At 44.2% G+C, this 22,676-nt stretch overlaps 1 protein-coding gene across 1 annotated transcript in view; it reads left to right on the top strand.

The window, feature by feature from the left end:
* The window catches only part of sgcz (sarcoglycan zeta), a 459,259-nt gene that overhangs the window by 50,613 nt on the left and 385,970 nt on the right, over positions 1 to 22,676 (top strand). The window lies entirely within an intron of this gene.

Genomic DNA, 22,676 nt, shown 5'->3' with positions numbered 1-22,676 from the left:
TTCTACACTACAAGAAATCTGCCCTCAGTCTTTTGTAAATGTAAAGTCGCCATAGTCCCAGATGACTTTCCCCTTCGAGGGGGAGAGCTGATTTAACCTGAGAATCACCACACCTCAGGCAAGGTTGAGAAGGCAAGGTCTTTATGAATAACGCCAGCCAGTACGGGAACTGAACCTGCGGTGTTGGCATTGCTCTGTATCACAAACCAGCCAACTGAGCCAACCAGCTCCCCAGCCGTTTACGTTTATGAAACCAACCCCAGACTATTTAATCTTTTCTTCTAGCATTCATTCATTGTTGTAAGTCTCCTCTAGACCCTCACTAGTGAAATTACATGCTTCCTGTAATATGATGACCAGCAATACTGTAACTGTGGCCTAACGGGTTAGTTACTGATTGATTTTTACTGGCTGTTGCTTTGATTGCAGTAATGTTTCATGGTTTCTCAAGTTCTTTAAAGTTGTTAATGTCTACAGGGAGTGGGATGGCAGGTGCAGAAGTGCTTTGTCGCAACTTCAAGGATTTTGCACAAACGGTTTACTGTGTATCCCCCTTGGGCTACAGCCTGACAAGCAGAATGAGCGTAGGTGACAGAACTGGAAAAACTGCTGGAAGAGTGAGGAGGGACGGAAGAGCTCTTGACAGGAAACAGTATCTGTCCAGGGTGCTTAGGCAGATTTTCTTACACTGTTCCTCACAAGATTCAGGTATGAGAAATCTACGCTTCAGCAAGCAAGCCTCACTGAAATCTGCCAATTGCTGCAGCCACAACTGCAACATCAATGCCTGGACAGCATTGCCAATAGCCGTCCAGCTGATCCTGGCCTGTGCCAGGCCCCTTTGATTGCAACAATTCCCAGTTGCCTTCCACTGTTGCATAAGAGAGGCTCTTATGTTCATTCTCTCTTGCTAGAGAGAAACAGATAGAACAAGCATGTAGCTTTGTGAAGATCACAGACTTCCTAATGGTGCACTGTGCCAGGGATTGCACACTCATCACAATGTGGGCACCACATGTCAACACTGAGATGTCCAGACCTGAAGCAGATTCCATTTCCTCAGTGTGTAGCTGATGAGCATATGCAGCATATCAAGCAGGACAGTGCCTGGCAGTAGTCACTATGCTTTAGTACTACAGCAGTGCAACAGCAAAGCTGAGAGAATGAATGCCAGCCTGAGAGAAGAATGGAATCATGCTCCATGCGCCACTGTCACCTTAGCGACCCTAGTTTGCTTGATTAATGTGATACAAAGCAAGCCCATTTGAGCATTGGTATCCACATATAGAGGATGTAATACATAACTCAGATAACTGGGTGGCTTCTGCTTGCACTGATAAGGAGGCTGAGACATTGGCTATCAGATTGAACATCATGGTTGGATCTGTCGTGTAATAATGGAGTTGATCTCTTTGATGCTGGGGAGGATGGGTTCCAAGTTCTGCATATAGCCCTGTACCGATCCCATTCATTCTCAATGACATTGTATACTGGCTTTCTGGCAGGCTTGCCCTTGCACTAAACATCTCATTATGCATACCCATCTGCTTTCTTCTGTAGCCTTCTGTAGCTCCTGTCAATTCTCTGCAGCAGAACTTGTATGCGACCATGCCCTGCAGCGAATTAGCACTTATCATGATTGCAGGCTACTCGTGCCTAGTGTCCAACTATGCAAATTCCACCTGTAAGCTTTCCTCTAATGTACACATAGTGTTGGTATCTGAGATGGTGGATTTGAGTTTGAGAATAAGGGATGATGTGCTTTCTTCCTTACTGTCACCCAGCTCTTCAACATTGATGCGCGATATAACTCACGAGGCTAGAGATGCTCGAGGAAATAAAGGCTTTTATTGACTACTACAATAGAGCTACCATATATAATACACGATCCCAGACTGAGGGGTCCCAGACAGAACAGTGACCTTTATACCTCTCCCAGGAGGCGGAGCCCGACTGGGATGTACCATAATAACTATAATACAGGTAGAACAGCCCAACCCTAACCCCAACAGTAACATGTAGAACAACCCAACCCTAACCCCAACAGCAACAGAGATACAGACTCATAGTACTGGCCAGACCCTGGCTCAGTACTACCTGGTGGGAACCAACGATGGTTCACCACATTCACCCCTCCTTTGAAGACAAAGGCCGGCGGGGTACAAAAAAAAACAGAACAATTGTTCATCAGTCTATAAGTTCAGACGGTCAGGGGGACCGCACCGTCGTTGTGACCTCCTCAACACCGACGATGACACCGGAGTAGGCACTCGCGGTGGCGTTCTCCCCAAGGCGGTGTCCAACTGCTCCTCCAATGTCTCACGGGCCGGTTGACCCCGAGGTGGTGACAATCCGTTGAGCTCGGACACGCCTTGAAGTGGCGACCATCTCCTGGACTCAGGCAAGCTGTACACGGGAGTAAAAGGGTTAAGTGATGGTCCCGATGCTGCCCGCGCCGTGTCAGGTGGGGAAACAGTAGTTGGGGGGTCTCTAACAGGAGGTATGGGAGCAACAGGGGTTTCCAAGCCCCCTGCTGGCGCCAGGTCTCGAATCGAGACCGTGTCCTCTCGCCCGTCAGGGTATGCCACATAGGCATACTGAGGGTTGGCGTGGAGGAGATGGACCTGTTCAACCAAAGGGTCGGACTTGCGGGCCCTAACATGTCGCCGCAGGAGGACAGGTCCTGAGTACGTCAACCAAGACGGTAATGAGGTCCCAGAGGAAGACTTCCGAGGGAATGAAAACAGTCTCTCATGGGGAGTAGCGTTGGTTGCCATACACAGGAGTGAGTGTATGGAGTGGAGCGCATCAGGGAGTACCTCTTGCCAACGGGAGACTGGAAGGCTTTTTGACTTCAACGCCAGTAAGACAGCCTTCCAGACTGTAGCATTCTCACGTTCCACCTGTCCGTTACCCCTAGGGTTGTAGCTCGTGGTTCTACTAGAGGCAATCCCGTATGAGAGCAGGTATTGCCTCAAGTCATCGCTCATGAACGACGAGCCCCTATCACTGTGGATGTAACAGGGGTACCCGAACAGGGTGAAAAGATCACGAAATGCCTTGATAACCGTGGCAGCGGTCGTATCAGAGCAGGGAATGACAAAAGGGAATCGTGAGTACTCATCAATGATATTGAGGAAGTACACATTCCGATCTGTCGAGGGAAGGGGGCCCTTAAAGTCCACACTCAGTCTTTCGAAGGGACGAGTGGCCTTAACGAGTTGTGCCCTGTCAGGTCGGTAAAAGTGCGGTTTGCATTCCGCGCGTACCCGGCAGCTTCTAGTTATGGACCTGACATCCTCCACCGAGTAGGGTAGGTTCCGGGCTTTTACGAAGTGGTAGAGCCGAGTGACCCCTGGATGGCAGAGGTCATTGTGGAGAGCCTGCAAACGATTCTCCTGCATACTGGCGCATGTTCCACGCGACAGGGCATCCGAGGGCTCGTTGAGTTTCCCTGGACGATACATGATGTTGTAATTATAGGTGGAGAGTTCGATTCTCCACCTCAAGATCTTATCGTTCTTGATCTTGCCCCGTAACGTGTTATTGAACATGAACGCCACGGACCGCTGGTCCGTGATCAGGGTGAACCGTTTTCCCACCAAGTAATGGCGCCAATGCCGGACGGCCTCCACAATGGCCTGGGCCTCCTTTTCCACCGCTGAATGTCGAATTTCGGGGCCTTGGAGGGTGCGAGAAAAAAAGGCGACGGGCCTGCCCGCCTGGTTAAGTGTGGCGGCCAGGGCGAAATCAGATGCATCGCTCTCCACCTGGAAGGGGATGGACTCATCGATAGCGTGCATCATGGCTTTCGCGATGTCGGCTTTTAGTTTTTCAAAGGCCAAACGAGCCTCTGGTGCTAGGGGAAAAGAGGTAGACTTGATGAGCGGACGGGCTTTGTCCACGTAATTGGGAACCCACCGTGCGTAGTAAGAGAAGAAGCCTAAGCATCTTCTCAGTGCTTTTGCGCTAGTGGGCAGGGGAAGTTCGAGAAGGGGACGCATACGGCCTGGATCAGGGCCAATGACCCCGTTTTCCACCACGTATCCGAGGATAGCTAGGCGGCGCGTACGAAATACACACTTCTCCCTGTTGTAGGTCAGATTCAGGTGAGATGCAGTGCGTAGGAATCTAAGGAGGTTGGTATCGTGGTCCTGCTGGTCATGGCCGCAGATGGTGACGTTATCCAGGTACGGGAAGGTAGCCCGCAGTCCGTTATGGTCCACCATTCGGTCCATAGCACGCTGGAAGACCGAGACCCCATTGGTGTCACCAAAAGGAACCCTTAGAAAATGGTACAAGCGACCATCCGCCTCAAAAGCCGTGTATTGTCGGTCCTCTGGGCGAATGGGGAGCTGGTGGTAGGCAGACTTTAGGTCGATGGTGGAGAACATCCGGTACTGCGCAATCTGGTTGACCATGTCAGAAATGCGCAGGAGGGGATACGCATCCAGCTGCGTGTATCTGTTAATGGTCTGACTATAGTCAATGACCATCCGGGGTTTGTTCCCACTCTTGACCACCATGACCTGCGCTCTCCAAGGACTAGCGCTAGGTTGTATGATCCCTTCCTTGAGGAGCCGCTGAACCTCGGATCGAATGAAGATCCGATCCTCAGCGCTGTAACGCCTACTCTTAGTCGCGATGGGCTTGCAGCCTGGCACGAGATTCTGGAATAGGGAGGGTGTGGTAATCTTAAGCGTCGAGAGGCTACAAGTGGAGCGCGTTGGGCAATTTGGAGGCTGCTGTTCTCCCACTGAAAGCGAAGGGAGTGACCCACCGTACTGTAGGGATACACTCTTCAAGTGGACCATGAAATTTCGTCCGAGGAGTATTGGCGCGCAAAGGTGCGGTAACACCAGGAGCTTGAAGCTCTCGTAAACTGTGCCTTGCACCGTTAAATTTACCACGCAACTCCCTAGCACGGTGACAGACGGGGACCTTGATGCCATCGAAATTGTCTGCTTGACAGGCTGGATCTGGAGGCCACACCGCTTCACGGCGTCTGGGTGGATAAAGCTCTCCGTGCTCCCGCTGTCAAACAGACAATAAATCGTGCGTTTGTTTACCTGTATGTCCATCATGGACTTGTCGAGTCTGTGAGGCTTTGCCTGGTCCAGGATGATCGACGCCACCGTTGGTTCGTGAGCGCCACTGCAGGCAGCTGAGATGGATGATGACGACCCCTGCTGGTCATTCGCGGTCGGTGGCGACCAAAATGGCTGCTCCCATAGGTCGTACGTGGGCGATGGCGCCAAAATCAGTGACCCCTGGTGATCACGCGTCTCTTGCGACTCCGTCGTCTGGAATGGCGACGTCCTGGCATCGCATGTGGAAGAAAACCTTGACGACGCCGACGATGAAGAACCCGGCTCCGGGGAGTCGCACGCCGCACTGCTGTTCCTGGAAGTAAGATTGGATCGACATACCTTCGAATAATGCCCCTTCTTGCCGCAGGCGGAGCACAACACCGCTTTAGCGGGACATCGCTGCCGATTGTGCTTCACTCCCCCACAGAAGTAACACCGCGGGCCGCCCGGAGCTGCTGCCGTCGTCAGGCCCGAGGGTGGGCATGCCATCACGCAGCTTTTCGGACCCGCTGGACGAAGTGGGGTCTGTGACTGCTCCTGCCACGCTGTCTCCACGTGGTCTTCGGGATACATTGCCAGGCTTTTGGAAGCTGTTTCTAGCGTATCCGCTAGCTCTATAGATTTAGTGAGATCGAGATAACCTTGCTCCAACAGCCGAAGTCGGATATAAGATGATCCGATTCCCGCCACAAACGCATCTCGAGCGAGGTCGTTCATGTTCTGGTCTGCAGACACTGCTTTGCAGTTACAGCCCCTGGCTAGCTGTAGGAGCTCGCACGCATACTGTTCCGTCGTTTCGCCGGGCTGCCGTCGTCGAGTGGCTAAGAGATATCGAGCATGCATCTCGTTTGGCGGTTTAATGTAGCGCTTCTTAAGAAGCTCGAGGGCCCCTTTGTAGTCGGTGGCTGCACGGATCGCTAGATATACAGCGTCGCTTACCCTCGCGTGGAGGACCCGGAGTCTGTCGTCATCCGTGGTGACCGCTGCGGAGGCTTCGAGGTAGTCCTGAAAACATTTCAACCAGTGGTCGAAGGTGTTGGAGGCGCCCGCTGCACGTGGGTTCAGCGTAAGACGTTCGGGTTTTATCATTTGCTCCATGCTCTCTGTATCGTTTTCTTTTTTTTTTCAACGACGAGAGTTCAATTAGTAGTTAATAAAATTGATGCGCGATATAACTCACGAGGCTAGAGATGCTCGAGGAAATAAAGGCTTTTATTAACTACTACAATAGAGCTACCATATATAATACACGATCCCAGACTGAGGGGTCCCAGACAGAGCAGTGACCTTTATACCTCTCCCAGGAGGCGGAGCCCGACTGGGATGTACCATAATAACTATAATACAAGTAGAACAGCCCAACCCTAACACCAACAGTAACATGTAGAACAACCTAACCCCAACAGCAACATATATACAGACTCATAGTACTGGCCAGACCCTGGCTCAGTACTACCTGGTAGGAACCAACGATGGTTCACCACAAACATGTTCCACTTTTACCACTTTCTGGTTAGGTTGAAAGAAGACTGATGCAGCGGGTTTGGTTTTTGTATGTGAGGAGAATAAGAGGTGCATGCTTACACCATCTCCAGCTTGTAAACCTGAAGAGATTGGGAATGAGGGGGAAGTGAGATATAAGAAGGAGAATGTCAGGACATGGCCATATTCAATGGCTTCACCCCCAATCCTAGCCACAGCCCCTCAGTCATGACTGCTCCAGTGATGGCGAGCACTTTTTATCTACATCAGGATGAGTACATGCAGCTGTGCCTGTACCCCACAGCTCCTACTGCCTTTGGGTATGCATCAGCTGACCTTCCAAGAGTATGAAGTGTGTCAGTGAGTGTAGTGCAATGTGCTTGGGTGAAGTCGCTGTCGTAGTTGAATAGCTGGAAGTGTCAGCAAGCTGGGAAATGTGGGTGCAAGGCCTGTAGTGGTGTACATGTGACTATAAATATGAGGTAAGAGTTATGATCGTGCACTGAGCGGTGTTTTAGACTGGTGTTGCAGTTCGTTGGGTAAGGTACTGTTTAAATCCTCGGGAATTGACTTCTGGCATTGACTGCCATAGCTATGTGATTCTGTTGACATCACAAAGTTTGCCCAGCCGCTGCTATGGATAAATCACATTTCTCTGCCTCTTCCAATAGAGCATCAGAGGACCTCAAATCATGTTCTCTGCCCTGTTGTGTGACAATTCATTCTGTCCCTGACACTGACTGTCTTTCACAGTCCTTTCCAGCATCTGCTCCAGCCAGAATGCACCTCCTCGTAGGTGCAGGCTGGCTTTAAGTTGTGCCAGCTTTGCACCAACCTGGGAGCCTCCTGATGGGGCACAGAGTCACTCAACAATGCATTTGGCATTGGCTGCATGCAATAATCTTGCAAAGTAGCAGGCAGCACATAGTTTGTGCTCTGCCTGCACTGCAGACAACGGGCATGAATTATTTAGGCATAACAATCCCTATGACTTTTTGGACTATTGAATTTTGCTCCTTTGGAATAAGAGCACTAATCTCCTTTCTGGGAGGGTGAGGATTTCCTCTTTTTGCTATTTGTAGTAAAATAGTAAATGTGTTATTTATGCATCCTTTATTATCTGCATACTGTTTGCCTCCTGCTGTGTTTTTTCTGCAAAATCAATCTACTTTGGCAACTTTTCATCCTCTTCCTTAATAAAACAGATGTACAGCAACTACTTAATAATGTTGCGATCTCTTTGTCCTCAATGACAGTGCAAATTGAGAAGAGAATTCTTTTCAGACCACTTCTTGAAAGTAATTTTAGTTTCATTTGTGCAGGGATTGACATTTAAATGTCTTGGTACATTTTGTCATTCTGGGGAGCTACTTCAAGAATATCTTTCAACTCAGTCATCATTTTGCATTTTCTTCGAATCGTAAATCCAGCAAAATCAACAATTAAGTGATTAAGTTTGGATAATGTTATCTTCCAATACAGCTTCAACATGACACAATCTCTTTGTGAGATTAGTTACTTTTATTCCAACATTACAATGAACCATATGAACACTCAATTCTGAAGGCGCCAACTGTCAGCAGAGCAGTTATTTTCATTTTGTATTACTATTATTCACAAACCTCTTAAGACTCATTTTTGTTTTATTTTGATGGAGAACATTTTAATTAAACAAGGTTAAAATTCAGAATTTGTAAAAATCATCTACTGACGAATCTTAAAGTGTAGGTCTCTATAGCCGAGACTAGTCAGTACAAAGACTAGGACATGAATAATGTATGAAGTAATGGTACAACCTCATCAGGAGAGCCCTCCTGCGTTTTGATCTTCCTCCACCCCCCCCCCCCCCTCCTCCAACTGTTCTCCAACACACAAACACACGCATAAACAATTGTGACTCATGAGGAGGTACAGAAGAATGCACCTAAGGCAATGAGTAACCTCAAACATTGAGTAATGAAGAGAAGCTTGAGGCCTTGAGTTTGTTTTCAGTGGATAAATAAGAGATTTTGGAGGCAAAAATTAAACTCAGTAGTGACTGATTTTTCAAGATTGTGAGCTGTTTTGCCTTAAAAATGGTGTCTGCAATGTGCTACGCATACTGTTGGTGCTATCAGCATGTCAAAATTCCCTAGATGTGGGAATGGTTCCGGTGGATTGGAAAAATTCTAATTTAACACCCTTATTCAAAAAGAGGGAGGCAAAATGTAGGAAACTGTAGACTAATTAGTTTAACATGTCATTGGGAAATTGTAAGAATCCATTATAAAGAAAAAATAGCAGGACATTTAGAAAGTCAAAATGTAATCCATCAGAGTCAGCATGGATTTATGAAGGGAAATCATGTTTGACTAATTTGCTTGAATTCGTCAAAGATGTACAAGCAAGGTGGATAATGGGGATCCTGTAGATGGGGTATATCTGAACTTCCAGAAGGCATTGGATAAGGTGCCACACAAAAGGTACATTCACATGGGATTAAGGGTAATTTATTAGCTTGGATAAAGGATTGTCTAACCTACAGAAAGCAGAGTTAGGATAAATGGGTCCTTTTTTGGTTGGCAAGATGTAACTAGTGGAGTGCCAGAAGGTCCGATCCTCGGACCCCAACAATTTACATGTAGAGATACCAGCAGGTACCTTAGCCAAATTTTCAGACAACACTAAAATATGATGTGATAATGAAATAAGAAATTTACAAATGGATATGAATAGGTTAAGTGAATGGGGGAAAGTTTGGCAGATGGATTTTAATGTGAATAATTGTGAGGTTATCCATTTTGGTAGGAAAAATACAAAGGCAAATTATTATCTAAATGGAGAGGAACTTGTGAGTGCTTTGGTGCAGGAGGATCTGGGTGTCCTTGTGCATAAATCGCAGAAAGTATGCAGGTACAGCAGCTAATAAGGAAGGCAAATGGCATCTTAGCACTTATTGCTAAAGGAATAGAATATAAAAGCAGTGAAGTGTTGCTGCTACTGTACAAAGCATTCGTGAGAATGCACTTAGAATACTGTATACAGCTTTGGTCCCCTCACTTAATGAGGGACACAGTTGCATTGGAGATGATTCAGAGGAGGTTCATTAGATTGATTCCAGAGACAAAGGGTTTGTCTTACAAAGAGAGATTGAGCAGTTTAGGCCTATACCCCCTGGAGTTTAGAAGAATGAGAGGAGATCTAATTGAGATATATAAGGTGATAAGGGGATTGATAAAGTAAATGTGAAGAAGATGTTTCCTCTTGTAGGACAATTTAGAACAAGAGGTCGTAGTTTTAGGACAAGAGATGGCAGATTTAAAACAGAGGTGAGGAGAAATTACTCCTCTAAAATGGTTGATCTGGAATTCACTACCCCAGAGCATTGTGGATGTTGGCACTTTGAATAACTTTAAGAAAGAGGTGGACAGATTTTTAATCAGTAAAGGTTTGAAGGGCTATGGTGAGCGGGAAGGCAAGTGGGGTTGAGGTTGAGATGAGATCAGCCATGATCATATTAAATGGCAGAGCAAGCTCGGGGGGCTAAATTGCCTATTCCTGCTTAGTCTTATGATTCTTATGAAATTGATTTGACCCAAATGCTGCCATTTTGGAGCTCATCATCCAGTTAATGACCTCCAGAAGTATGCATAATTAAGGACCCCACCGATCCTGGACATACCCTCTTCCACCTTCTTCTGTCGGGAAAAAGATACAAAAGTCTGAGGACATGTACCAACTGACTCTGCAATCATCCCTGTAATCATTAGACTTTTGAATGGACCTACCTCACATTAAGTTGATCTTTCTCTACACCCTAGCTATGGCTGTAACACTACATTCTGCACTCTCTCATTTCATTCTCTTTGAACGGTATGCTTTGTCTGTATAGCACACAAGAAGCAATACTTTTCACTGTATACTAATACATGTGATAATAATAAATCAAATCAAACAGCTGAACATGTGTGCAGAGGCAGAAAGGAATACTCTAAGGGAGCATCGACTAGTTCGAGATTAGTTGCTGATCAGAGAACATTGTGTGAAAAATCTCCTCCTCACCAAAGACTTCCTCAGTGACATCTACCACCTGTTGCAGCCACAACTGCAGCCTTAAGAGTAGGCCAAAGACCATCGTGGCCATGAATATGATCATAGCCATGAACTTTTATGCATTGGCTGCTTCCAGGGCTGGAACAGACTATAGACTCAACACCTCAATTTGCTATCCACTGTTGTACAAGGGAAGTCAGAGGCTCTGTATTCCTACAGAGCTTGAGTACGTTTTGTTCCCTTTTGCCAGAGATCAGGAGGTAAAGTGCACATGCAGCTTCATGAGGATTGCAGACATAGGTGTAGGGTGCCATGAATTACATGCGTAGATTCCGCCATTTCTGGGCACCACATGCAATTCTGAAATATACCATGACCAAAAAGGATTCCAGTCCTTCAACTTGAAGTTGGCATGAGACCATCATTTTTTACACAGAGGGTGGTGGGTTCCTGGAACTCGCTGCCGGGGGAGGTAGTGGAAGCAGATACGATAGTGACATTTAAGGGGCATCTTGACAAATACATGAATAGGATGGGAATAGAGGGATATGGTCCCTGGAAGGGTAGGGGTTTTTAGTTAAGTCAGGCAGCATGGTTGGTGAAGGCTTGGAGGGCTGAAGGGTCTGTTCCTGTGCTGTAATTTTCTTTGTTCTTTGTTCATAAGCAGTGAATCATTTAGATCAGTGTCTGGCATCCTGAAAGCAGTCATGATGCCTTCATTTGCAGCAGTCTGCTGTGTCATTTGATTTGAGCCATCACGACTAATGAAAGTGTTGCTGTTAGGTCAAATGCTACACTTTCATGACATGGCTCATGACTGATGTTTCGGCCATACACACATGAACAACATATGAAGAGAGCCACAATGTCAAAACAAAATGTGATTGAGCAGACCGCAGCAGTGCTTAAACAATGCTCCGCTGTCTGGTTGTGGCACTGGTACATGTCATATGTTGTCATGGTTGCCTAAGGAAGAGACGCAGAGGCATAGTTTGAACAGTAACTGTTTATTGTAGAACGTAACTATGTAAAGAAATACAAGACAGTAGGCTGCTTCAGTCCAGGCCATGAGCTATATACAGACTACAACTGGACTACTACTAGTCATGTCACTTCCTTTATGTCATGTGAGCAGTGCTGTTCCCCAGTCCTACATTAATCCTTTCAGCCCTGAACATCTTAATATTACACCCCCACCCCCTCCCCCCCCAAGTTTTTATCGAACTATATTTATGTTTATGCTTACCCTTTTCCTCCCAAGGCTCTGACTGCACAGTTTAAATAGTCTGGAGGTTTTATTATGATTCTCTTTGATCATATTCTCTTGAAGCTTGGAGAATTGATAATCTCAACTTGGATCTCTTTGTTCTGACTTGGCATTTCTTCAGTCGAAGCTGCAGTATTTGGTGTTCTGTTTGTTTGAGGTTCAACACTTGATCCTTTTCTTCCTCTCCTTGCTGTTGTACTGTTCTGAATAAATGGTTTCTGTTTTGCAGTCAGACGTTGACGATGTTCCATATCCTTGTCTGTTGAATTGGCGCTGGTTCTTTTTAATGATTTTGTCTGCTGTGCTCTGCCTTTAGAGTGATTCCTGACGTTTTGGGAAATCCAAAATTGTGGACTCCTGGGGTCAGGAAGGCATTTGATTAATGTCATGCTGTCTCTCCAATTGCAGTACCTTGATGTGATATGAAGGTCAGTATCCTCTAATGTAGCAGAGGTGGACCTCATTTGATTCGGTTTTGTTTCTGGTTCTGAAGCTGTTTGGTGAGTTGCACTCTGGGCCACCTTTTCTGGTGGATGAATCTGTGTGGATACACTTACTAAGAGGTCAATATTGACAGGATTGTACCAGCATCTCCTATCAACTGGATTTCAATTTTGATCCTCACTAATGATTCACTGAGTGATGAGGAGTCATAGTTTCACTCAAGTACTCATTGATCCAACTAATCCGTTTTCTCTTCAGGCTGAAGAACATTACCATCATCTGTTTTGAAAGGAGCTGGATTATCTCTCTCAAGAAAAAGCAGTTGAGAATTCTGTGCTGAAGCCCAGGTCGAAGTCATAAATGCTGTTGGACAGTTTGAGTATCATCAATTTGGCATAATCAAGGACTGTATGTCCATTAACATCTTCTGCTGTTTTGATGAGGTTGACAGCAAGACAAGCATCTCAGCTCAGAAGAGTAAATTCCTGATTGCGAATCACGTACAGTACCTCCAGTATCAGTTTCCGCTTGTTCTCAAAGTCGTATAGTTCCAGAAGGATGACTAATACTGATGGCCTGATCACTCCTGGCTATGGAATGATGTGTTTGTTGTCCACAGTCAGAGGTTGGTGACCATGGTTCTTTATTGGACAGGACTATCACATTTTCTTCTGTGTCTAATTTAAAATTATTAGTGTGCTCAATGACGCATATGTCAACATTGCAGAAGGTATATCTGGGATCTTAAATCTCACACAGGAAATATTGTTTTTTTTTGTCATTGATAGCTTTTTGTCTGAAGAATCACTAGTGATCCTCTGTATGTTTAGAGGTTTTTAGTCTGCACCTTTTCCCAAAGTGTCCAAGCCGTTTATAATAGGAACATTCTTCTGTGCTTGCAGAACACTATTTATGCCTGTGAGGCTTCTTGGCACTACAGTGCTGGCATGGTTTACCAGCATTTAAGTTTTAGTTACATAGTCTTCTTTGCACTGGAGTGTCTTTCACAATTCATTGTTTATTGAGCTACGCCGTCACTGGAGGTGTTCTGTACCATAATTCGTCTTCCCCTTTCAATATAAAGAACAAAGAACAAAGAACAGTACAGCACAGGAAACAGGCCCTTTGGCCAAAATATGGCTCTATTTTGCTGATGGACCTCAAACTGTTTGACGATCTGTTTTGTCTTCTACAGAGTTAAACCTTGTTTGGATTGAAGCAGGTAAGATAGGGAATCATCAGCTACTCCAATTATCTGCTGCTTGCATTAGCTTAGACTTAAGATCATCATATTCACAGCTTTCAGCCAACAAATACAAACCATTGATGAAGGTGTCCACGTTCTCTCGGCTTTTGGACCCTTCTACTTAATTTAACACTTTCCAAAGCTTTGTTACTCTGTAGGCTAAAGTAACTGTCAAAGGATTTGATGACCTCTTCAAATTTGTCACCTGATTGATTGATGCCTTGTCTGGCTCTCACATCATCAGTAATTGCACCAGTTGAATACATTAATGCATTAATGTGCTCAACCTCTGATTTATTATTTAATTCTGTTTCTTAAAAATCTCCTCCTTCATAGTACCCTATTCTGTGCCTGGTCTGGGCCTTCCATCTGCCTAACTTTTCCTGGCAGAGAAATATTTGAATCCATTGTTGTTTGCAGCATGGGCAAGGCTTACTTGCTTTAAATTTTTAAAATGCCACTGCAGTCATTGAGCTTTCTTGCACTGATCAGGGTTTTTTGGATACCTGCAGTGGTTACTGAACCATTCACCCCTCTCCAAATCTCAGGAAAAATATTAAAATGATTATTAAGGCCAGTTAGTTATTTTGCTGTCGCTGGAGGATTGAATTTAGTGGTCAACTTTTTTCTTCTCCATTTCTTCACCACGCAGTCACAATGTGTTATGCTGTTGAATCTGGACCCAGGTTGTGGTGTTTTCCAAGCAAAATACTTAAAAATGAACTGTCTCCCAGTGCTACCTGGTTACTGCGCTTTGTTGAAAGCTTTTTAAAGCTTTTTTTAAAGTTGACTTACCCTTCCTTGATCATTGTTAGGTTCTTTGGCTCTGCATGGCTCCGTTCTTCTCTGCCTCTTAACATCTACATCTGGTGATTTCCAACTGTTTCATCAAATTCTTTCATTTTGGCATGTTTTTGTTAGGTCAGGCGGCAGATTTTTCAATTTTTCTGTTCTTGGAGATTTTGGGATCCTTGACTTGCTGCCACCATGTTGTATGCTGATGTGGTTGTCTAAGGAAAAGGTTCAGAAGCACAGAGTCTGAACAGTAACTATTTATTGTAGAACATAACTGTTCATATATGTAGTAGTCTTCAATCCAAATCTTGAGCTATCTTCATTCTGTCTTGTGAAACCCTTTAAATCATCATGTGCACGGTACTACTTCCCCAGTCCTACAGTAGCCCTTCCAGTTCTGAAAACCCTAATACTACTATACAGCCTGTACCACTTGGCAGATTGGATGTCACATTTTGTATATTGCAAGCAGATGAGGAGAGAGAGGAGGAAGGGAAAAGGTAACAAATATTAGCCACTTTCTGTTTACGATCAACCTAGCCGACTTCAGTACCAGTAAACACAACCCCAATTCTCCATTCTGCACTAATCCTCAGCTTCATTCTGTTACTGACCATCTCAGTGTCCACTTGGCCACAATGCTGAAAGAACAGTTGACACACCAAACCAAATTTATCAATCAAACCATGCCATGTTGCATACCAATGACTAATCATCCTTACTGCCCATTTTTCCATGCATTTGACTATACTAGTGCTTTGACATATTCTTCCTTATCTTTCTTTATTGTGCTTAAAAATTAAAACTTGACTTTGGACAATCAACACAGAATATCATATAATTGTGGCTCACATCTTCAGAACTGTTCCCTTTCTGTGGCATTGCTGTTCTTAATTGAATTACGTGAGGAAGCACTAAGCAGACAGTAAGGAGGGAGGCATAGAAAAAAACAAAGGCTGAGGCATTCTCCACAGTGCACATGTCAAGTTGATATGTTGAATTTCTGTTGAACAACCTTGGGGAATAGAGAGAAATTTACCAAGCGACATTTTCTAAATTGTTCTGTTGTTCCTTACCCCTGCAAAATATTAAATAAGTTTAGAATACAAGGTATTTGTTTTTTTAAAAGATTGAGTACTTGAAGGGATTTAATTATTTAAATTTTCAATGGGCTTTTATACTGAAAGCTTTTATGTAGTGATTTTGTAACTGATATTGAGAAGTTTATTTTATTTCATCCCATCATGGGTCCTGAAGCTCGGTCATGTTGGAAACTGAATGGGTTGACATGAAGGGTGCAAAGGCAAAGAGTGGTGAATGGGAGCATTATCTTTTGGCATGAGTTGGCATTAAATTTGTATAGGAGCTACAAGGCACTATGGAAGTGAGTGGGGCATGGGTTGGCAAGGAGGGAAGAAGGGCCATTGGGTTTAAGCATGGAGTGGCATTGATGGACAATGGGGAGTGGATGTTTTCGGGGTCTGAGAGGTAAGAGTCAGAGGACCTAATATTCAACCACACAAATGGGACAAAGTCCCAGAGCACCATGGCAGGCCTTGTGGGCACCACCACCCTGCCCCACAAAACAAAGATCCCATTATTTGGGACATTGTTTCCCGAGGTGGGTGTGGTAGGCAAGACATTTTTGCCTCAGGAGCAAAAAACTGGGCCTTAATAATAGTACGACCCATCTGGTACTGTCCTGAACATCATGTTGGCTTATTTTAAATATACGGGGATGTGAATTCTCAGTGCATCCTGGACTTTAAAGGAAATTACACTGTTCAAGGAATAGGCACAATAAAATCGTTGGGTGAGCCAGATTGATTTGAGGATTTTTTTTGCAGATAGTAGGGTAGAATTATTAACTGGGGACTATCAGATGAAGAACCATAAATTTTCAAATTAATGTGATTTGTATTTTCATGGTCATTATGTTTAATTAATATTTTCTTCCCCTGTGAATAGTTTGAGCAGTTCTATCATGATTGGGATCCCAGGAGTACCCCAGGCAACAGTTTGAAGGCCTGACATCCACAGTAAGTGGAGGGACAGGGAAGTCAGGTATCAATATTGTAACAAGCTAATGCATGTTCAGGATCCAGTGAATGATTAGACACACAGTCTAAAGCTTAATGTTCAAAATAAGTGAAGTTTATTCACCCACAGCAACTATGTCTTTAAGTGTTGAGATGAACAAAACAGTATCAAATAGATTATGACTCTTAGCTCCTACATCTCCAGCACCTCCCCCCAACTGAACAATTTTCTTGTCCTTTCCCCTTCCAGACCTAGATTTGTTCCTTATTATTGACCATAATAGCCTTTAGAGATTTAGTAAAGCTGTGCCACTTTGCTTTGGTCGATCTGACATTTCAGTTTATATAATTTCTTAAAACTGTACCTGATAGCAGACTTAGGCCTCTCAAAAACATGTACCTCACAGACTATCCATCTAACACTCCTGCCGAAATTGTTCTGCCTTCCCACTGACGGGATCTTCCTGTCCTGCTGATGACAATCCTACGTGGTGTGTTCCCTGGCGGCATAGGGTGCAGGGCACACAAAACCCCATAGACATCAGCAGGACAGAGCCAAAGGCCTGATTTTTGCATACTTCTGTTCCTAATTCCTATATTCCTGTGACGGGAAGATCCTGCCACTGGCCAATGGTGGGCTGCTTCTGCCACCGGAAAATAAGGCGCAGGAGCCTGCAAAGTCTTGTCCTCTCTCTTTCTCTCCCTAATGTCTTGTCTTGTTCTATCTTTGGATGGTCTCTTTCCACCTATAGGGACAAAGCCAGTGCAGCTTTCATCCTGGTTGTTACCTATCAACATCTCTCTCTCCCCAATCATCTTTAGCCCTTTGTGTGAGAGATTCTGCTTTCCTTTATCAAGCAGGAATAGCTTTTGTGGCTGTGGTTAACCTAACATGTCGACTAAAGTGATGTCCTTTGCATTTACTAATGTTTCTCAATGCATTTACATTGCAAGCTGTCTTATCTTACAGAGAAATATCTACATCCCATTCTCACACATGCAGTTTCTCAAAGGCAAGTTCAAGGTCCTAATCTTTTTTGCTATGACTAAGCTCTTTGTAACTTGACATAATTTTCCCATGGTCCCACTACTTGGCATCTTTCTATATTGTACCCTATTCTTAAGTCTCCCCACTTTACTATATTCAGATTTATTATTCTAAGACAAATTCCTAATAAGGTTAGATGCTAGTTTCCAATAATAAGGTTAGATGTTAACAATTGGTATTGGGGTTAGTAACTGATAATTTTATAATTGATTCATTCATCAAGATGAGCTGCTTTTCTATAAGTGAACTTGACTTCTTGTTTAATCAGGCAATCAATCAGTAAAGGTCATTATTTAGATTCAGATACAGTATCGTTTTGCATATCCCAAAGAGTCATAATGTGTTCCAAAGAGTCAAAGCACTACAGCTACATTGCTCCCTTAATGAACTGAAGAACATTATTTTTTTATTGATACACTTAAGACAGCAGAGCATCCATCCAAACTTTCACTGGCCGTTTTTTTATGTTCTCCTCCAAGTTTGGTGGAGAGGGCATTTAATTGGATGAGATAATGGCAGCCTTTCATCCTGATTAAGTCCATTGTGGGGTGATCTGTGGTCAGTTTCCCACCCTGCTGCCAATTGAACCTCTTATGCAGGAAATTAATGCCTAAATAATGGCTTCATTCTACCACCACTGGTACTAACCTAGCAGTGAATGAGCCCGTTGCCATTCTGACAACATATCATACAAAGCATGGATGTTAAGGAACTTGGGGAAATAAATAGTGATGTCTTGAGGAGTGTACATATAACAGAGAAGAAGGTGCTGGAAGTCTTAAAGTGCATCAAGGTAGATAAATCCCTGGGACCTGATAAAGTGTATCCCAGGACGTTGTGGGATGCTAGGGAGGAAATTGCGGGACCCCTAGCAGAGATATTTGAATCATCGATAGTCACAGGTGAGGTGCCTGAAGACTGGAGGGTGGCAAATGCTGTGCCTTTGTTTAGAAAGGGCTGCAGGGAAAAGCCTGGGAACTACAGGCCGGTGAGCCTCACATCTGTAATGGGTAAGTTGTTAGAAGGTATTTTGAGAGACAGGATCTACAGGCATTTAGAGATGCAAGGACTGATTAGGGACAGTCAGCATGGCTTTGAGAGTGGAAAATCATGTCTCACAAATTTGATTGAATTTTTTGAAGGGGTAACCAAGAAGGTAGATGAGGGCAGTGCAGTTGATGTTGTCTACATGGACTTTAGCAAGGCCTTTTTTGACAAGGTACCGCATGGTAGGTTGTTGCATAAGGTTAAATCTCACGGGATCCAGGGTGAGGTATCTAAATGGATACAAAATTGGCTTGATGCCAGAAGCCAGAGGGTGGTTGTAGAGAGTTGTTTTTCAAATTGGAGGCCTGTGACCAGCGGTGTGCCTCAGGGATCAGTGCTGGGTCCACTGTTATTTGTCATTTATATTAATGATTTAGATGAGAATATAGAAGGCATGGTTAGTAAGTTTGCAGATGACACCAAGATTGGTGGCATAGTGGACAGTGAAGAAGGTCATCTAGGATTGCAACAGGATCTTGATCAATTGGGCTCGTGGGCTGATGAATGGCAGATGGAGTTTAATTTAGATAAATGTGAGGTTCTGCATTTTGGTAGGATTTACTCAGTTAATGGTAGGGCGTTGAGGAGAGTTACAGAACAAAGAGATCTAGGGGTACAGGGTCATAGCTCATTGAAAGTGGAGTCACAGGTGGGCAGAGTGGTGAACAAGGCATTCAGCATGCTTGGTTTCATTGGTCAGAACATTGAATACAGGAGTTGGGACTTCTTGTTGAAGTTGTACAAAACATTGGTAAGGACACACTTGCAATACTGTGTACAGTTCTGGTCACCCTATTATAGAAAAGATATTATTGAACTAGAAAGAGTGCAGAAAAGATTTACTAGGATGCTACCAGGACTTGATGATTTGAGTTATCAGGAGAGGCTGGATAGACTGGGACTTTTCTCCCTGGAGCGTAGGAGGCTGAGGGGTGATCTTATAGAGGTCTATAAAATAATGAGGGGCATAGATCAACCTGATAGTTAATATATTTTCCCAAAGGTAGGGGATTCTAAAACTAGAGGACATAGGTTTAAGGTGAGAGGGGAGAGATACAAAAGGTTCCAGAGGGGCAATTTCTTCACTCAGCGGGTGGTGAGTGTCTGGAACAAGCTGCCAGAGGTAGTAGTAGAGGCGGGTACAATTTTGTCTTTTAAAAAGCATTTAGACAGTTACATGGATAAGATGGGTATAGAGGGATATGGGCCAAATGCAGGCAATTGGGACTAGCTTAGGGGTTTTAAAAAAAGGGCAGCATGGACAAGTTGGGCCGTAGGGCCAGTTTTCATGCTGTAAACCTCTATGACTCACTGACTCTATGATTGTAAACCTGGGAGGATTGCTTGTAGTCTCCTGTTGGGATCCCATGTTCAAAGGCACTCGATGTCTGGCCGAGGGACCTGTATTGGGAACGGGTGGTCCACTGTAAACTACCTCCTGACTTTTCCACTGATCCCTCTACACCCGCCCCCTCCGATCCCCACCTCATAAAACTACTCCTGCCATCACTTGCCTCTGGCCTGGGCTTTTGGTGGGTGCTCTTCTGGGAGCAGCTACCACCTCTCTGACCTCAGATTGCCTAGTGGCTCTCAGTGGGTGGGACTTCCATCCCCGGGGTTCTGTTCCATTGGAAAGCCCACCTGTGGTTTGTTAATTGCCTGATTGACTTGTAATTCAACAGGCTTACCCTAAAGGAGACAATGAGAGTCTCAAGCCAGGTCTCCGGCCAATGGCCCAGAGTCCTGTTACCTCCATAATATTCCTCCCACTATTTTGCCTGAGTGTGAAACTTTTCCCAAATATTCAAGGCATTGTTCTTGTAGAATTCAATCCTTTGAATTCAATCCTTAGACTGGCCTGTGAAGAATGTTGACAGAGTTGGTCCCCTTTGCCTTATTCTTTCTCCATAGAACTGCAAATTATTTCATGCAAGTAGTCATCCAATTTCTTCTTGAGAGTTACTGTTGAATTTGCTTCTATCACATTCCCAGGCATTACAATCCAGAACATCATAACTCACTGCATAAAATTCCTCCTCAAGTTGCCTCTTTTTTTTGGTCAATCACCTTTAACCTGTGTCCTCTGTCTTCCAACCATTCGGTAGAATGTAGAATCCATCGTCACTTCTTGTATCAGTCATTGGAGCATGCGATGCAATATTAGAAAATCTGTGACAAAATTGAACAGTATCACATTGCCAGGTGAAGAAGAGGTTGGGGTTGAAATCTTCTGATGGGAGCAGACACAAATCCCCAGGTTTTCTGCTGCTATAACTATTAGGACCGCTCCTAGAACCTCCTTCCCAACTATGACAGGCAAATTGGTGGTGGAGGCAGGACTCGTGTCCTGAGAAGGCTTCCTCTCTGTCTTACCATGTACTACTGAAGTCACCATGAAGCAGCAGTAAAGACCCTCAGGTTCTGCCATGTAGAGAGAGACTTTGGATCTGCCTCCCTATCCCTCAGTAGGTTACGAGCACTAACTTGCTGAAGGCCAAGGTCTAAGCCAAGACATTCAGTGGGACATTGGATCTGATCTTCAGGGTGATTCTGGCCTCTTCAAAGTTCTTTTGCCATCTATTCTGGTGCTGCAGTGGTATTTCCAGAACCCTCTTACATTAGCAAATAACCTAGAATGGAAAAATGAATCACCACTGGTCAGACCTTAAAGGCTGGGCAGAAATCCTGCCATGCTGGAACTCTGTCCCACAGAGGAAAATTCCATTAGATTTATCCTTATTTATATATATTATATATATCTTTAAGTGGTGTAAACCAAATCAATAAAGACTGACTAAAATTGCATAGCATCTTAGAAACCCCACAGTGCAGAAGGAGACCATTCAGCTAATCAAGTCTGCACTGACAACTATCCCCTGATAATCCCTCTAACCTATCGCATCCGGGATACTAAGGGTTAATTTACCATGTTCAATCTACCTCACCCACCACTTTTGGACTGTGGGAGGAAACCTGAGCCCCCGGAGGAAACCCATGCAAACATGGGGAGAATGTACAAACTCCACACAGACAGTGACCCAAGTCGGGAATCGAACTCAGGTCCCTGGAGCTGTGAGGCAGCAGTACTAACAACTTTGCTACCGTGCTGCCCCTTATTTTATCATTTTATTGACTAACTTGGATGGTCAATTTTTTTATTAAATACTAAGTAATCTTTTTAAGGCAATGTTCTCAGTATGGAGCCTTCACATATCAAGAATGCAAGTTGGACAGAGGAACAAGCAGCTTCCCTGATCCGTAATTCTACATATTTTTCACTTTTTGTTTTATTATTCAGCCTGATTCATCCATCTACGCTCCTTCAAGAGCTCTGAAATTTCTGGGGAATGAGCTCATGTGGGTTGCATGTTCCTGCCATTTATTCTGTTCTCTGGGCACTCAAGTGGACCGGATCTTATGGAGCAGCACGTCCGAAGAAAAGTCATATTGGAGTCAAAATTTCTCCACAGATGCTGTCACAACCTGCTGAGTTTTTCCAGTATTTTCTGTTAATGTTTCATTCGTTATTAGGTCTGCTGGGTCAATGGAAAGTGCTTAATGTGGAAGTAGATTTGTGACTCATTATCATGAACTCTTGCCACTAGTTTTATGTACTTCACCCGCATTCCTTTTAGTTGAAGATTATATCAATATGACATTTTGCTACTTCAATCCTTATGCGCATTCCCCTTCTTTGCATGTACTACCTTGCCTTTAAAACTGTGAACTAGATCATTTTAAATCACTGGGATGGATTTTGGTCTTCGCCTGGTTATATACCATCATATGAACTCCTGAGAACATTTAAAATATTAATGACTGCAACATTTATTGAGGCAAATACATCTCATTAGAATCCTTTAAATGTAACAGTTAATGAGGGAGTTGTTCTGAAATTTCACTGGAGTACTGGATAGGAAATGATAGATATCGGACCAGTGTGGTTGGCTCACTTGCTGACTGTAGGTATATTGTAGGGCTGAACATATCAAAGATGACAGCTTATTACTGTTTTTTCAGTCAAGATTTGTAATACATCATTAGGAAGATGTTGAGCAACAGTTCAGTTCATTTAATGCTGTTGAATTCAGAAAAGTTTTCAGCACTTATTTTCTGTGTCAAAAGATCAAGTAAATGTAGCAAATAGGAGCCCAGCTTATTATAGAGGTCATTGCCTCAGACTAGA

The sequence above is a fragment of the Mustelus asterias genome, chromosome 1, assembly GCF_964213995.1.
Source record: "Mustelus asterias chromosome 1, sMusAst1.hap1.1, whole genome shotgun sequence".
Taxonomy (NCBI): Eukaryota; Metazoa; Chordata; class Chondrichthyes; order Carcharhiniformes; family Triakidae; genus Mustelus; species Mustelus asterias.
Note: the sequence above shows the minus strand (reverse complement) of the source record. Positions and strands in the feature narration are given on the sequence as shown.